Source organism: Echinops telfairi, unplaced genomic scaffold (genome assembly GCF_000313985.2).
Source record: "Echinops telfairi isolate 266 unplaced genomic scaffold, ASM31398v2 ScPeMD7_7400;HRSCAF=8409, whole genome shotgun sequence".
In the NCBI taxonomy this organism is placed as follows: Eukaryota; Metazoa; Chordata; class Mammalia; order Afrosoricida; family Tenrecidae; genus Echinops; species Echinops telfairi.
Window position 1 is genome coordinate 46,924,952 of NW_022111300.1, and position 8,100 is coordinate 46,933,051.

The window sequence follows — 8,100 nt, forward strand, 5'->3', positions numbered from 1 at the left end:
ACTGACTTCCTTATTTTAAGTCTGTCTGAAACCTCTTAAGATCTGGCACAAGGGCTTTGATGAAGATGTCTGATTCTACTGTCACACGTGGGATTCTTATGGGTTCTTTACAAACAGGATCTTATCCATTATACACATAGATCACTTAGCTACAATGAAGCATTTATACAAGTGGATCTTTTGGTAATATATCAATTCAATGGTAGTAACTTTGGCTATTTAGAAAAGCCACAGCCGGGGAGACAATCCCAAGGGACTGCACTGGAAAGGGGTAAAGAAAGAGGTGGCTGCCGACCTGGGCAAAGATCCTAGACACCCACTGTTCACACAGGGGTTTGTGAAGCACCTGGCATTCCACCCTGGGAGGGAGCAGTGCCCTGCCCCTTCCCTTGACTTCTTGGATCTCAGAACTGAGACTCTGGAGGGGCAGAACTGGAAGAATTGCTCTTGGCTGCAAGATTGTTGTGTGTTTACACAGGGGGTGGTTTTGGTCTCCTTTGAAATTGACCTTTAAGGTTCCAACTGCTCCCACCCTTCTGACCCCTCTGAACTCCATGGTCGTGTCCTGAGGACCAAGGAAGGAAAGCTGAACATTTGGAGAACTTCCCTAAAAGTGACTTGTGGGATTCACCCCCTCCTCTGGGAGCACCCTGCTTCTAAAATGCTGGACTCTTTTTTTGTCTGCTCAAGGTCAAACCCCTTCGATTCTCATCTCCTTACGGATTCCATTTCCCTCTTTCCCGTGGTTCTCAGCTTCTGCTTCCAGAATCCCTAATGAATGCAGGCAGATGAAGCCACCTCAACTTTGTGGAGAGTTTGGGTGCAAATACGCCTCCCAGTCCTCCCACCTACCCCTTCCCGCTCTCTTCTCCTCGCATGTCCTTACTCTCTCAGCCAATGGAGGAGAGGAAACATTTCAATGAGGTATCTAAACTGCATTTAAAGAATTAACCCATTTTGCCCCTCGCTGGTCTAAACCACAGGGTGCCAAGCAGATGCTAATTGTTTCCTCTGGTGGGGTTCCAGACAGCTCCTCCGAAGCAAAGGGCACACATTCCGGGCACCAATTGGCTAATTCAATTTACTTCCCCGGCATTGGCCTCTGTACGAATATTCATGAGCAGGGGAATGAGGACTCGCCGCGCAGGCAGGCTGCAGACACTCCAGCTAGGGACAGCGCGAGGGAGGGGACGCGGTCGGCAGGCTGGGCTCGGGGGACTGTGACCGGTGCAGGCGGCTCTACTCCGGGCCGGACCAAGCGCAGGAAGCCGCTGTTGGCCAGGCCGGGGTAGCGGCACAGGGGGGCGCGCCAGGCAGCGCAGCCCAACTCCTGGAGCTCTAGCGAAGACTTCACGAAAGACCCAAGCGGTGACACTTTTGACGGAGAGCGCCGGGGGTGGGGGGCGGGGGCAGCCGGGGCAGTCAACGCTGGAGGCAGTGATGTGAACCGGACGCAGCCCGGAGGAGGCTGGATCGATCATCCCCAGAGAGTCGCCAGCGTGCCAGGTAAGGCGCAGGGCTCAGACGCTGCGCGGCTGTCCCTGGCTGGGGCGAGTACTGGGTGGGTGGAGGGTGGTAGGGGGGCGGCGGGCCGGGCGCTGTCCCTGGCTGGGGCGCACGGTGCCAGCACTCTCGGGAACCACCCGGGTGCATCGCGCGGTCCTCCAGGCTGTACCCCGCACAAGGGCCGCTCGGAGCTGGACTTCTCCGACTTTGTGGGCAGAGGTCCGCCCAGGCCGGGGGCGCTGTCCTGGGAGAAGAGCGGCGCGTGGCAGGAAGCGGAGGCTGCGCGCACCGGGGGTGGGACGGGGACCGGGCGCTTGGCCCGTTTTCCTCTCGCTTGTCCCGCGGGTGGTGGCGCCTCCCTCCGGCTGCCAAGGAGAGCAGGGTGCCCGGGCTGCGATCCTGGAAGGGACCCAGGGACACGGGCGCCTGCGGGCGGGGGTCGCATCTACTGACTCCCGCCTGGCCCCCGCCTGAGTGCAGCCGTGGGAGAGGAATGTACTGGGGACTGGAGTCCCCGCCACCTGCCGGACATCGCCAACTCCCCGGATTTCCTGCCTCCGGGGCCCTAATGGTCGAAATTGCACGCTGGTTGTTTGCGCTTTGCTTATTGTAGTTGCTGTGGGGGTGGGAACAGGGCCGGAGTTAGGGGGCGGCGGGGGTGGGTATCAGATCGGGTAAAAGTTTCGGTTCGGGAAGGACATACTGCCGTCTTGGCGTTCCCTGGCCCTTAGCAAGAGAAACGGGTCTGGACTGAATCTGGCGCCCCAGACTGCCCAACCGCCTCCCTCAGGGGATGAGAGGGTAGCAAAGTGAAGGCGAGGAGCCTCTGTTGTCCCTGCTGAGCGTGCCTAGGAGTGACCGGGAGCAGAGCAGAGCAGTGGGGTGTGGAAGGCATGGTCGATTGGGAATGGACTGTGATGTTGCCCTTATGATTACTGTTCTCTTGTTGTTGCCGTGCATGTTAGGAAGGATTGGTCCTATGATTGCCATAGGTCTTCCTGGAAGGAGAGGCTGCCCCAACCCCACCCCGCTAAATAAAATACCCCATGGTTCACCTCCAGTCTCTGAAGAGTCTCCCCACTAGAGAAAATTACCCCTGAGAGCTTTGGGGATGTGGGAGCCCACTGGGGAGCCACACAAGAACCATAAGAACACAAAGTAGCCACAGCTGTCTTCGAGGGTCTGCACCGATGCTCCAGACTGACAACGCAGTGCTGCCCACCTATGGTTTTCTTCCTTCTCTGGCTCCTGGACCACAGAGGGATGGCTATTCTGGAACTCTGTCCCTGTCCCCGCTGCCGCTGCCCGTGAAGCATTTGTCTTCTGGGGAGATCTGTATGTCTAAGAGATTAGTAGGATCATGGCAAGTCCCACTGTGTGGGTTCTGTGGCTGGGGTGGTCAGGCTCCCAACCCTGGGGCAGGTGTAGAAGAACACTTGTAGTCCCTTCCCCCTGGCTTGGCCTGGGGACATCCTGGAAGCAGGCTCAGCCCGCTGGCTGCCCAAAACACAGGCAAGAGGACTGTGAGAGAACAGTGGGTCGGAAGGAGGGAAGCTCAGCACAGGAGAGGAGGTCAAGACGCCAAGCTGGCCCAGATCCCTTGCTGCCAAAGGGAGAGAAAGGGAAAGGAGACAAATGGAGGGCAGTGGGAAGGAGTATAAACAGGAAAGGCCCGCTCTGACTCAGCTTAGGCTCTTGCAACTGACTTTCCTTTGACCTTCCTTCCCAGTATTTCTGATTTCCCTTCTTTGCAAATTCGCACCTGAGTGGGGGCGAGGGCATGACTTCCTGATGGGACAGTTGTCAGGAGATGATCTAATTTCGTCTCCACAAAACGCTGGGAAAACCTTGGAGAAAGACCATCTACAAAATGCCTGGTTTTTCCGCTGGGCGAAAAGTTTGTGGGTCCAGGTGAGGCGTTTCCAGCGTGTGCGCCATGTGGCCGTGTAAAATTAAAATGAAAAAGCACAAGCGTAAAAATGACTTAGCCTTCTTGACATTCTCGTGCAGACTTGGAGGAAAAAAATTATCTTTCATTTGGGGAGAGTTGCCCAGGAATTTAATCAGTGTTTATACTACTGAAACACCCCCCTCCACCTTTCTCCCCTGTAAATTTCTATGACCCAGTTCTCACCAGAAAGGCAATGTGAGAAAGTAGTTCAATGCTAGGGGCTGAGTGGCAAGGCGAAAGGGGTGAGGGGAATCGTCACCCTCACAGTGCTCTTAGACTGGACGGAGAAGCTGGGGGCCACCCTCCTTAGAGACCACGGAGCTGGGCATGGAAAAGTGACTGAGCAGCTTCAGATAACACTTCAGACTCAGGAAGGGCACCCCAGGAAATGATCTAACTAAGAGAGCTAACCAAAGTGCTGGTCCCTGTGTTCCTGTCTCTCTAGCCCTGGCTGGGCCCTTCCATGACGTCCCCCTCCCAGTCCAGGGGACACAGATGTACCCACCCAACTCCTTCCATATTTGCAAATATCCCCCCAGTTCTGAAGATTCTCCAAGACCTGCAGCTGCTGGTGAACTTCAGTAAAGAGTTGGAAGCCATCAAGAGAGCCATTGAAAAGTGGGGATGTTTTCCCCTAGTGGGGCAGTGAACGGAAAGCCTTTCTGAGCTAGAAAATGAGCCCTTCTGGGAAAAGCGGGTGGGATTTCCTTGACTTCCCAGGCCGCGTGCGCAGTGGCTGTCTTCCTCTGCCCTGAGCTCAGATCAGGGAGCGCTGTGTGGCTAGGCATTGTGTAGTGCTGGGCTGACTGACACGGGGGTTTGCCTGGTGGTGTTCTGGGGAGGCCAGGGAAATGTAAAGCGAGACGGAAGGAAGGACTGTAGAAACGGGAACATAAATCAGCCAGAATATATGGGGGAGTGATGAGAATAGGTCTTTTCACCCTAAAAAAAAATGTCCACTCTGGAAGAAAAAGAAGCCTGATTATTGGCATCCAGCGCCGAAACCAAGGCAGCTGAGGCCGAAAGGAGCCAAAGGGCAGTTCTTCTGAGTTTAGAAACAGCCAGACCCTCTGCCAACGCTGGCTGTAAACACGGAATAAAGATTTCATTGTGGGCTGGTGTGACTAGAATAATTAGGCAGTTAATTGTTCATTCTGATCTGGTGGTGCAGCCGTCAGTGGTGCAGGGCGGCCAGGGAGAAAGAGAAAAGTCACATTTGTCCCTTTCATCCTCACTTGTTTCATTTTGATGGCACTTTGGGAAAAATCCCGATTGGTTTTCTGAAAAGAAGAAGAAAACCAGAACAAGCACTCTAGCCTGGAACACTGACGGACTGGTAGGCAGGCCTTGGGGCGGTTTCCTCCCTCCAGGTTCCCCTCAGGACACACACAATGTCCCACCGCCTAAAAGGAGTCTAGGAAACGGGAACAAGAACGCATGCTAGGTGATGCCTGAGCTTAATTAACAGACTTTTGGTAGTTGCAGACCTTGGCGGCGGCACCGGCTCCCCAGAAGATCTGCCTGTGGCTCACAGGGTGGGATTACCCAGGCAGCAAAGGAAACTCAGGTTGACTCGTGCTTCCTTACTAATCTGTGTTCAACCACTTCACCGTTTTCCCCCACCACAGCCAAGCTTCTCCTTTTCCATCTGGTTGGAATCAGTCTCTCGCCCAACCCGACAGCACCACTCTATACAAGCAAGCAAAGTCTCTTTTCAAATTCACAGTCCCTGACAGGGTCAGAGGACCCAGGCCGAAAGGTAAGCATGGGCTTATTTGTGCTTTTTTATCTTCTGTAGCAAACGGTTACACATCTTTTGTAGTGAGAAGCATGTTCACTACAGATGAGTGAGTAAGCACAAATGAGCCCATGCTTACCTTGCTGACCGGGTCCTCTGCTCAGGGTGGTTCACACCAGAGGCTGTTACTCTCACAGCTCACTTTTTACACTGGCTCGTAAGGCTGGAGTAGGAGATATTCCATCCTGGACATTCGATTATTTTCTATTGTGAAATAATTACTCATCATTAATCTTTGGTATTTCATGGATGAAACAACATCTCTGTATGTTCATACTCATTTTAAGACAAAAGGAAACATTTTAAGTGATAAAGGGGGTAATTACGCAGCTGAGTATCTACAGTTACCATAAGCCATGGGCTATGACTTACTGTTAATTACTGCCTTCCTTCCCTCCATGATGATTACCCCAAATGAAGAAAGACCTAAGGGTGAATAGAGAGCATTAGGCCCATGGTGTCTGAGGAGAAGAAAAGAAAGATCCACATATCCATTAAGTCCAAACCACCCTGCATTCTGATATTACCCAGCATATGGAACAAAGTTCTCGCTATTTTCATTTTAAATGGACCATCTCAAAGTGTCAATGTTAATTCTAGTTGGTTTGTTTTCCCACCCTGGGAACCAAGTGCTGGATAATAAAACCGGCATAATAAATTAACATAAGGTCAGAAAGTCTCTGAAACAGAAAATATTTAGTTCCCTAAGAGAGTCATTCGTGGATGCAAGAGCAACAACTGTCTTCCCTAGTCTTTAGCTCCTCTTGTCCAGGGGGATCAAACGGGATGATGGCCCAGGTAGAAGTCTCAAGGAAGTGTCGAAAGCGCTGCCGACATCAACTCAGGGAACTATGTGGCTCTAGAAAGACCACCCCCACTGCACACGAGGCAGGGTCCACAGCAGTTAAATATAGAAAAACACACTATCACCACAATTAGTTGTGGAGACAACCCATTGGAAAGCGATTTTTAGCCAGGTCTCATGCAATTGCTGTTCGTGCTGTGCTGAGTAATGTTTTTCCAGCATTATCTGCCAATCTCTTGCTAACCAGGGCTGTCGAGTTAAGAACGTTCCTAATTACATATGGATTAACTTAAATTTAGAACCTTAAGAATATTCAACCCAACCACATCACAAGCTAGAAGTGATCTGACTCACTTCAAGGTATATGTCTTTTTCTCTCTTTTTTACGTTGAAGAATTCATGAAAGGGAGAGGATTTGATCTTCGAAATACGTCAGAGAATAGCCAAAAGAGTGAGGGGAGCTATGACAATGGTGCATCTTTTTAAAACATGGAAAGGGAAGTGCTGACAACCTCACCCACAGCAATAAGCACCGGGCACGTGGCGTCTCAGGAAACCAAACCTGAAGTTTAGAATTTATTCTGACGAAGGCCATGTCCACAGTGAGGCTGAAGATGAATCTTGCCTGAGAAAGGCATCTCTCAGTGGTATCACTGGAAGGGCCCAGAGGGTACAGACCACGCTGGGTGACACAGTCCAAGGGGGCAGCGCCAACATGACGTCGATAAAAACTCTTATGCCATGTTTCAGCAGAAATTGATTGTGCTTTGAGATTTTAAAATCCCTGTAGGTTTAACAGCAAAAATACTTTCCATCAGCTCAGTCTACATTTATCCATAGATGAGCAAGGGTTAAAAAACCTGATGTTGCTTTCCTTCTTGGGCCTTCTCATCTACTCCGGTTAAAACTGTCCTCCAGCGCCCATCACGTGGCTTCTTCTGCACCAGCTGCAAGCTCCTGCTACTGTTCTCAATGGCCACTGTTTTTGTCGTCCTTGATTTTGCTAAATTTTCTGGTGCTTGGCTACAATGTTGTGATAATGAGAATTTCTAAACCTGTATCAACATACATATATATTGATATATATAAATATTTGAAAACTAAGTTGCAATGAAAGGAAACGAAGAAGAAAATAAGAAAGGTTTCTACTCAGTGACGCATCGTGTTGTAACTAAGAGCATTAGGGTTCACTGTGGAAAGCTTCTACAAAAATCACTTTGCTGTTGGTATTCAGACACTCTAAGAAGTGTTACATTTAAGCAATATCCACCTACACCTGCCACATAATATCCTCTGATTAAAATGGATATGAAACATTCATAGGGTCTGGTACGAACGAGGTCCACGAAGGGGCCTTGGCGGGTGTTGATACCATGATACTCACTGGCCCCGACCCTAGGGAATTCGTTCCTCTCATCCCTCCCAGATACTTACACGTAGATTTCCACCGAAGAGTTCTGTATTTGCTTTTTTATATGTAAAACAACCTGGAGTCGCTGGAATTTGCAACCTGGGGTGGATTTATGTTCTTTAAAGTTAAAAACTGAACTGGTCTTTGGTACTTCAAATTTCTTCTTTCCATGGAAAGGTGGTCAGTGGTAATCTGTGATCAATAGTAAAACTTATTGGCAATTTTCCGGTGTGGGCATGAGGGAGGTAAGGCTGTAGGGACTGTTTAATTTTCAGATTTTCTTTTTGTTGTCTCTTCATGAAATCATAATTTTTTTAAATGAAAAGATGTGAAGTCATGTACTCCACTGTTTAGTGATGCCATACAAAACTGAGGAGACAAAATGAAGTCGTTGTCACTATGTTGATTCCTACCCATGGTGACCCGTGTACGTCTGAGTAGGACTGCGCCTCCTGAGGTTGCTAAACGGTTCCTCCCTCCCCTCGTTACTGACCTATTGAATTTGCTAACACTCTGAGCTGTTACAGAACCCCGCATATCTTCATAACCAAAATGGCACTGTTACCTACTGGTCACTAATTCCAAACAAGTCATCCCATAAGCAAATCCCGTCCCTTTAAGGACTGAGC

General features: G+C 50.3%; 1 protein-coding gene across 1 annotated transcript in view; it reads left to right on the forward strand.

Moving 5' to 3' along the window:
- The first annotated feature begins 1,409 nt into the window (after positions 1 to 1,409).
- CDH20 (cadherin 20) overlaps positions 1,410 to 8,100 on the forward strand; it is a 264,681-nt gene continuing 257,990 nt past the window's right edge. Inside the window, exon 1 of the mRNA XM_004703023.2 lies at positions 1,410 to 1,506. The gene's annotated coding sequence lies outside the window, so the exon portion shown is untranslated. The remainder of the gene's footprint in view (positions 1,507 to 8,100) is intronic.